This window comes from Podarcis filfolensis (genome assembly GCF_964270895.1).
Source record: "Podarcis filfolensis genome assembly, chromosome: 3".
Taxonomy (NCBI): domain Eukaryota; kingdom Metazoa; phylum Chordata; class Lepidosauria; order Squamata; family Lacertidae; genus Podarcis; species Podarcis filfolensis.
In genome coordinates, this window is record NC_139606.1 from 114,636,741 (window position 1) to 114,645,874 (window position 9,134).

General features: G+C 40.7%; 1 long non-coding RNA gene across 1 annotated transcript; it reads right to left on the bottom strand.

Annotated features, from left to right (window-relative positions):
- Positions 1-1,754: 1,754 nt before the first annotated feature.
- On the bottom strand, positions 1,755-9,134 carry LOC310758884. The gene is made up of 2 exons (XR_014546050.1): positions 9,080-9,134; positions 1,755-2,940 (listed from the first exon to the last, which is right to left on the bottom strand). It is a non-coding gene; the product is annotated as an uncharacterized lncRNA (long non-coding RNA).

Genomic DNA, 9,134 nt, shown 5'->3' on the forward strand with positions numbered 1-9,134 from the left:
GGCTTGCAAGGTGCAGGCTGTAAGGAACATAAGAAGGAACACGAATCCTTGCATACTTAACTTTGCTCTGTCAAAAACAGAAATAGTCACAAAATGGCCACTGCAGGAGCAGGCATACACAAAATGGCTGCCTTTGGTGATGTGTTCAGTTACTTCCATTGCAATGAAACACCCATCTCACTAAAAGGTGCAGTGGGGAGGCTGTGAAGGAAATAAATCAGGTGCTAGAAAATACCTGCCCATGAGCCATAAGCTGAATTTATGGAGAAAGGGATCCCACAGCCCCCTACTGTTGCTAACAGAGGTAGCACAAACACGGGAGCCATAGAAAGAAATATTTTCAAAGTTAATGATGTAGGGATTTTTCTTATTCATTGAGCCCCAAATCTAACTTCCTCTTGGTCAAGGATAGCATCATTTCTACTTCTATGGGGTCAAAGGATGTGCGGGTAATAAAAAGGAAGGAGCATAGAAGACTGGACAAGTCTAATGGGTGAACAAGTCAGGCTGAGTGCCTCTCCCTTTCAGGTGAAGTTATTCTTTGCATCATCATCATCATTTATTTATACACCACCCATCTGGCTGGGTTTCCCCAGCCACTCTGGGCGGCTCCCAACAGAATATTAAAAATACAATGAAGCATCAAATATTAAAAACTTCACTAAACAGGGCTGCCTTCAGATGTCTTCTAAACATCAGATAGTTGTTTATTTCCTTGACATCTGAGGGGAGGGCGTTCCACAGGGTGGGCTCCACTACCGAGAAGGCCCTCTTCTGCCTGGTTCCCTGTAACCTCACTTCTCGCAGCGAGGGAACCGCCAGAAGGCCCTCAGAACTGGACCTCAGTGTCCGGGCTGGACGCTGGGGATGGAGACACTCCTTCAGATATAATGAGCTGAGGCCGTTTAGGGCTTTAAAGGTCAGCACCAACACTTTGAATTGTGTCAGTAGCAGAATTAATTATATTTGTATATCGCCCTTCATCTGAAGATCACAGCATTGAGAAGCCAAGTGAGAGAATTTCAGAAGACTGAACATTTCAAATTTGCTCTAACTTGGAAATTTTGTAATAAATCTTCATAGCACATACATTAAAGAAGGATAATGCATTCCACTAAGCTAAGGTAAGGATGGTCAACCTGTGGCAATTCAGATTTTGTTGGAACCCCAGAAGCGCTGTGCAAGGTGCTTTGCAAGCAACCAATCAGCTGATTGTCATAGAATCATAGAATTGTAGAGTTGGAAGGGACCCTGAGGATCATCTAGTCCAACCCCCTGCAGTGCAGGAATAGGCAGCTGTCCCATACGGGGATCGAACCTGCAACCTTGCCATTATCAGCACCATGCTGTAACCAACTGAGCTATCCAGGCATCTTTTTCTTTCTGAAGGCAGGAGTTTGTAACTCAAAGCACTGGGGCAAGTACTGTTAATGCAAACAGAATCCTGTGAAGTGTGTGTATTGGGGGGGGGGGTAAATGTTCTAGTTTTGGGTGCCCATAAGGTTTTCTTCATGAACTGTCCACTTTTAGGAGGGGGTCCGAGATAAGGATGTAGCGAGCTGGCCAGATCCAGCCCCCACTCCTATACAAAACTGGACACGAACTAGTGGATATACAACAAGAAACAGAAATGGAATACTGACTCAGTTTGTGATCTTAGTAGACAGACTTTAATATGGACAAGGATAGAAGAATTTAGTATTATTCCACATGGAGTAACGGTGGTAGGAATTAATAGAGGTAAAATGAAAAGAAACCATATGGATAACATTTAGTAACAATAATAACTATTAGGGAAGCTATCTTGGACTTTTTTTGGAAAAAGAAATGAATGATTCTGATACACCTTGACTTAAAAGAAATATTGTTTAACAGAAAGTGGAAAAGATGTATGTATGCATGAACTGAAGGCTTTAAATAATCAGATTTTCCTTTTTTTATGTAACTGACAGGTGGAAGATTGGAAGTTCTTTCTTATCTTTTGTTAACGTTTCTTTTCCTCTTCCCCTTCCCTCTTTTTCCTCTCTTTATTTCTATTGTATTGTATTTGTCCCCTTTTCCGTTTCTATGCTTTGTTTCTTCTTCTGTAGTTGTAATCTTATTGTGTTATGAGAAAATAATACTAATAGTAAAAGAAAAAGGGAAAAAAAGAAATCCAGCCCCACCCTGCTCTTGTCGGCTACAGTGTGAATTCTCTATCATTTTCTTCTTGTAAGTGGCATCCAGAGCACTGTGTCAGGAGCTTTTAATGTAGATATATGCCCTTACAGTTGCATCTAGAAACAACATACATCTTTTAAATATGACATGCCTGATAAGTGTAGGTGTCGAGCTACTCTGCTCTGCTCGCAGTGCCTCCAAGTCTGGAGCCACAAACTCGACAGTCTCAGGATTTTTCATCAATGACTTCAAGTTACCTGCGAGGATCTCTATTGCTTTCCAATAATAATTGCTTTCATGTGGCTCACTGGCAAATAAAGTTTTTTTTAAATATTTCAAAAACGTGCTATATACGAAAAGCCCACGTGAAAGGACCCCCAGGCATGTTTGCTTTTCGAAGTCAGGAGGGAAGCATTTTGCTTGGCGAGTCATTTCGGGTAGACCAAGAGGAATTTCCTCCCAACCCATTTGACATGTGTCTAGCTTCTGACATATTTCTTCATTCAGACTGCTAATCCTTCCCTTGAGCCAAAAAGCCAAGTTCATGGCTTGGGGTATTTCACCTAATTCTGTCGGAAAGGCACTATAAACAGGCCAAACTCCTGCAGTGATGAAGACTGCGGCAACAGTGTAAAGGTGGAATCGAAAAAGGACATTCATTGCCTTCCTGTCTGGCTTTCCTCTTCCTTCTATATACACTTCGTATCTTGAGGTGATGATTGGCTGGAAATGGGAACTCCTTACGTGGAAAGGATTTCTGCATATACTCCTCAATGGCACCTGACACAAACAACATGGATGAAAATACAGCAGTGAATAAAGACTTACTAGCAGTACATGTGAAAAAGATCTAGAGGTCTTAGTAGACCACAAGCTTAACAGGCGTCAACAGTGTGATGCAGCAGCAAAAAAGGCCAATGCTATTGTAGGCAGCATCAACAGAAGTCTAGTTTGTCCAGATCAAGGAAAGTAATAGTACAGTGGTACCTCGGGTTACATACGCATCAGGTTACATACGCTTCAGGTTACACACTCAGCTAACCTAGAAATAGTGCTTCAGGTTAAGAACTTTGCTTCAGGATAAGAACAGAAATCGTGCTCTGGCGGCGCAGCAGCAGCAGGAGGCCCCATTAGCTAAAGTGGTGCTTCAGGTTAAGAACTGTTTCAGGTTAAGAACAGACCTCCAGAATGAATTAAGTACTTAACCTGAGGTACCACTGTACTACTCTTGGTTAGACCACACCTGGAATATTCTGTCCAATTCTGAGCACCACAATTTAAGTTAAGATTCCTGCGTTGCAAGATTGCTACATTGGCTCCCAGTACGTTTCCAAGTACAATTCAAAGTATTGGTGCTGACATTTAAAGCCCTAAACGGCCTCTGCCCAGTATACCTGAAGGAGCATCTCCACCCCCATCGTTCTGCCCAGACACTGAAGCCCAGCATCAAGGGTCTTCCGGCGGTTCCTTGCTCGCTGCAAGAAGTGAGGTTACAGGGAATCAGGCAGAGAGCCATCTCGGTGGTGGCGCCTGCCCTGTGGAACGCCCTCCCATCAGATGTCAAAGAAATAAAAAACTATCTGATGTTTAGAAGAAATCTGAAGGTAGCCCTGTTTAGAGAAGCTTTTAATATTTGATGAATTATTGTATTTTAATATTTTGCTGAAAGCCGCCCAGAGTGGTTGGGTAAACCGAGCCAGATGGGTGGGGTATAAATAATATATTATTATTATTATTATTATTATTATTATTATTATTATTATTATTAGGCAAAATGACCCCCAGTGTCCCTTCCAATACAAAACATCACCACCAGCAACAACTACTTTTTTATTTTTTTATTTTTTTTGAATAATATTTATTAAAGTTTCAAAGAAATTACAAAAGTAGAAAAAAGAAAAGAAAAAACAAGAAAAAGAACAAAAAATACAAAATACAGAAAAATAAAAACAGTTAAAAACAAATCAGTATTTCCATCTCTTATCTTTCATTTACTTATTTCCCTGACCACCTCTCACCTCCCTTTTTTGTATTCTAGTTCAGTAGTTGTTTCAGCAAATCCTTACCCTTTTTGCTTTTATCTTAATATTTTATCTTAATATATTGTAACTTTACATTTTCACCTGTTATCAATTCCTCTTTACTTAATCCTTTATATCTTTTCTGCTAAAACCACATAACTTAATTCCAACATCTTTCTAGCATTCCTTAATTTTACAATATTTCTGTAGATAGACTTTAAATTTCTTCCACTCTTCTTCCACCGACTCTTCTCCTTGGTCTCGGATTCTGCCAGTCATCTCAGCCAGTTCCATGTAGTCCATCACCTTCATCTGCCATTCTTCCCGGGTGGGTAGATCTTGTGTTTTCCAGTACTTTGCGATAAGTATTCTTGCTGCTGTCATAGCATACATAAAGAAAGTTCTATCCTCCTTTAACACCAACTGGCCGACCATGCCCAAGAGAAAGGCCTCTGGTTTCTTCTGGAAGGTATATTTAAATACCTTTTTCATTTCATTATAAATCATCTCCCAGAAGGTCTTAATCTTTGGGCATGTCCACCAAAGGTGAAAAAAGGTACCTTCACATTCTTTACATTTCCAACATTTATTATCAGGCAAATGATAGATCTTTGCAAGCTTGACTGGGGTTATGTACCACCTATAAATCATTTTCATTATGTTTTCTCTTAGGGCGTTACACGCCGTAAACTTCAACCCGGTGGTCCACAACTTTTCCCAATCAGCGAACATAATGTTATGACCGATGTCCTGAGCCCATTTAATCATACTTGATTTTACCGTTTCATCTTGTGTATTCCATTTCAACAGCAGATCATACATTTTTGACAAATTCTTAGTACTAGATTCTAACAGTTCAGTCTCTAATTTTGATTTTTCCACCTGGAAGCCTATTTTACTGTCTAATTTAAACACTTCATTTATTTGATGATAATGTAACCAGTCTCTCACCTTCCCTTTTATTTTTTCAAAACTCTGCAATCTCAATTTGTCCCCTTCTTTTTCCAAAATTTCCCAATATCTTGGCCATTTCGACTCCATATTTAACTTTTTGACTGCCTTGGCTTCCATTGGTGATAGCCATCTTGGAGTCTTATTTTCTTTATGCAAACTTCACATAGGTAGTGAAGGGTCTGGGGATTATTCTGATCACCCAGTATTTTTTTCCCAAGGGTGATGTTTTCACTCTATACATGATAAACAGAAAAGGGATGGTAAAGGTAAAGGGACCCTGACCATTAGGTCCAGTCGTGGCCGACTCTGGGGTTGCGGTGCTCATCTCGCTTTATTGGCAGAGGGAGCTGGCATACAGCTTCCAGGTCATGTGGCCAGCATAACTAAGCCACTTCTGGCGAACCAGAGCAGCGCATGGAAATGCCATTTACCTTCCTGCCGGAGCGGTACCCATTTATCTACTTGCACTTTGACGTGCTTTTGAACTTCTAGGTTGGCAGGAGCAGGGACCAAACAACAGGAGCTCACCCCATTGCAGGGATTTGAACCGCCGACCTTCTGATTGGCAAGCCCTAGGCTCTGTGGTTTAACCCACACTGCCACCCACGTCCCTGAAAAGGGATGAAGCAGGGGCAAATAATAGGGTGGGTGGGTGTGCATTTGATCCCAAGAATTCCCTACCCTTGTTTCAAGTGAAAAACATCATCGCTGATTCTAGTTTATGAGTGGTTCAGAGCCATCTTGTTTCTGTTTCACCAGTTTGCAAGCAGCCTTAGCAAAGCATTCGAGTCAAGGGACAAACTTCCTTATTTCATTACATACTCTTTGCAGCAGTAAGTGTCCAGTAAACAATGGCCGATCTTTTTGCCATAGGGCTGACAAGGCAAATGTCTGCATATCCCCCGAGCGACCATACACTCTGTGTCACCATGAAGATACCTGGTGAATCCTGCACAACCAGAAGAGGACAATAACTGATCAGTTTGAAAAAGAAAGAGGCACTTCAAACAGGAACTAGTTATAGAATCATAGAATTGTAGAGTTGGAAAGGATCCCAAGGGTCATCTGGTCCAACCCCCTACAATGCAGGAATCTCAGCTGAAGCATCCCTGACAGATAGCCATCCAACCCCTGCTTAGAAACCTCCAAGGAAGGAGAGTCCACATCCTCCCGAGGGGGTCTGTTGAACTGTCGAACAGTTCTTCACGATGTTTAGTGGGAAGCTCCTTTCTTGTAACTTGAAGCTGCTGGTTCAAGTCCTACCCTCCAGAGCAAGAAAAAAGCTTGTTTCCTCTTCCATCATTTCCCTAGTCCATCATTTCTCTAGCAAACTTGCAGAGGATTTCATTCTCTTCTCCCCTAGCCTGCCTGGGGAATAAAGGGTGGAAAAGTAAATGTTGTCCTCCACTGGGCCTCTCTGTTCAAGTTCTTTATGTTTCTGGCTACCTGTATTGGATTTAATTTATAGTCCAATATGACTCCCCTCAGCTCCAGAAAGCACAATCAATGGTGAGGGGTGATGAGAGCCACAGCTCAGCAACTTTTGGTTCCCCACACCTGCTGTAGAGCACAGTCTGATGGACGCCAATATTAAACAAAACAAATATTTTATTGACTCTACTCCCTATCACATGGGGTTATTGTCTGTTCCTTTGCACACCATGGAGAATGCTCAGAAATATTCAGCAGCCTGTAAATCATATCAACAGCAAAGGATCTATGACATCTTTAAAGGTAAAGGTAAAGGGACCCCTGACCATTAGGTCCAGTCATGGCCGACTCTGGGGTTGCGGCGCTCATCTCGCTTTATTGGCCGAGGGAGCCGGCGTACAGCTCCTGGGTCATGTGGCCAACATTTATTATCGGGCAGGTGATAAATTTTTGCAAGCTTGACTGGAGTCATGTACCACCTGTAAATCATTTTCATAATATTCTCTCTTAAGGCGTTACATGCCGTAAACTTCATACCTGTGGTCCATAACTGTTCCCAGTCAGCAAACATAATGTTGTGTCCAACATCTTGTGCCCATTTAATCATAACAGATTTAACCGTTTCATCCTGTGTATTCCATTTCAACAGCAAGTTATACATTCTTGACAGGTTCTTAGTTTTAGGTTCTAACAATTCTGTTTCCAATTTTGATTTTTCCACCTGGAAACCAATTTTTTTGTCCAAATTATATATTTCCCTTATTTGATAATAGTGAAGCCAGTCTCGTACTTTGTTTTTTAATTTATCAAAGCTCTGCAGTTTTAATCTATCTCCTTCTTGTTCCAGAATTTCCCAATACTTTGGCCAATTTGCCTCCATATTGAGTTTTTTCAGAGCCTTAGCTTCCGTTGGTGACAACCACCTTGGGGTTTTGTTTTCAAGCAAATCTTTATATCTTATCCACACATTAAACAGTGCTTTCCTGACAATATGGTTTTTAAACGATTTATGCGCTTTGACCTTGTCATACCACAAGTATGCATGCCACCCAAAAACATTATTAAAACCTTCCAAATCCAAAATGTCCGTGTTCTCAAGAAGCAGCCATTCTCTCAGCCAGCAAAAAGCGGCTGATTCATAGTAAAGCTTCAGGTCTGGCAGGGCAAATCCACCTCTTTCTTTAGCATCAGTTAAAATCTTAAATTTTATTCGGGGTTTCTTGCCCTGCCAGACAAATCTAGAAATGTCTCTCTGCCACTTCTCGAAACAGTCCATCCTGTCCAAAATTTGCAATGTTTGAAACAAGTACAACATCCTTGGCAATACATTCATCTTTATCGCAGCAATTCAGCCTAGCAATGATAACTTCAGATTTGACCATATTTCTAAATCCCTTTTCACTTCCATCCAACATTTTTCATAATTATCTTTGAATAAATTCACATTCTTGGCAGTCATATTAACCCCCAGGTACTTCACTTAACCAATATTAAACCTGTCTCCTTCTGGAACCTCTCTTTTTCAATCACTGTTAGATTTTTCTCTAGCACCTTAGTTTTCAGCTTATTCAACTTAAAACCCGCAACCTGACCAAATTCTTGAATTAATTGTAACACTCTTTTAGTGCTGGATTCTGGCTCCTGTAATGTTAAAACCAAGTCATCAGCGAATGCTTTCAATTTATACTGTTTGGCTCCGACTTGTATACCCTTTACCAATTGATCCCTTCTAATCATATTGAGCAAAACCTCCAGTACCGATATAAAAAGCAATGGGGAAATTGGGCAGCCCTGTCGTGTTCCTTTCTCAATCTTAAATTCTTCTGAAATTACATTGTTCACAATGTAATTGCTTTTTGTTCTGAATAAATTGCACCTATACCGTTTTCAAAACCTTGGCCTACCCCCATTCCCTGTAAATTTTTCTTCATAAAGCTCCAAGAAATATTATCAAAGGCTTTCTCCGCGTCCACAAATATCAAAACTGCTTTAGTATTAATGTTCACTTGTAATTTTTCTAAAATATTAATTATATTCCTTGTATTGTCTGACAAGTGCCTCCCCGAGAGGAAGCCCGCTTGGTCTTTATGAATTTCTTCTACCAATACCTTTTTTAATCTTTTAGCCATAATTTCAGCAAAAATTTTGTAATCCACGTTAAGTAGAGATATGGGACGATAGTTCTTAAGCTGTGTCTTTTCAGACTCTGTTTTCGGTATAAGTGTAATATAAGCTTCTTTCCACGACTCTGGAACCTTTTCCCCCTCCAATATTTCATTACAAACTTCCTTCAAAGGCTGTACTAACAAATCTTTCAAGGATCTATAATATCTTGAGGTCAAACCATCCGGCCCTGGGGATTTGCCCAATTTCATATTCTGAATGGCTCCTTCCACCTCTTGGTCTGTTATTTTATAGTTCAGCAACAACCTCTTTTTATTTGTTTCCTCCACCCCATCCCATGCATGCATCATTCCCCTTTCACCATTTCCCCTGTTGGAGAGCATACTCACAATCCCAAAGAGAAAGATGTCTCAACTGGTTGTCATAGGTGTCTATAGCTGTTCA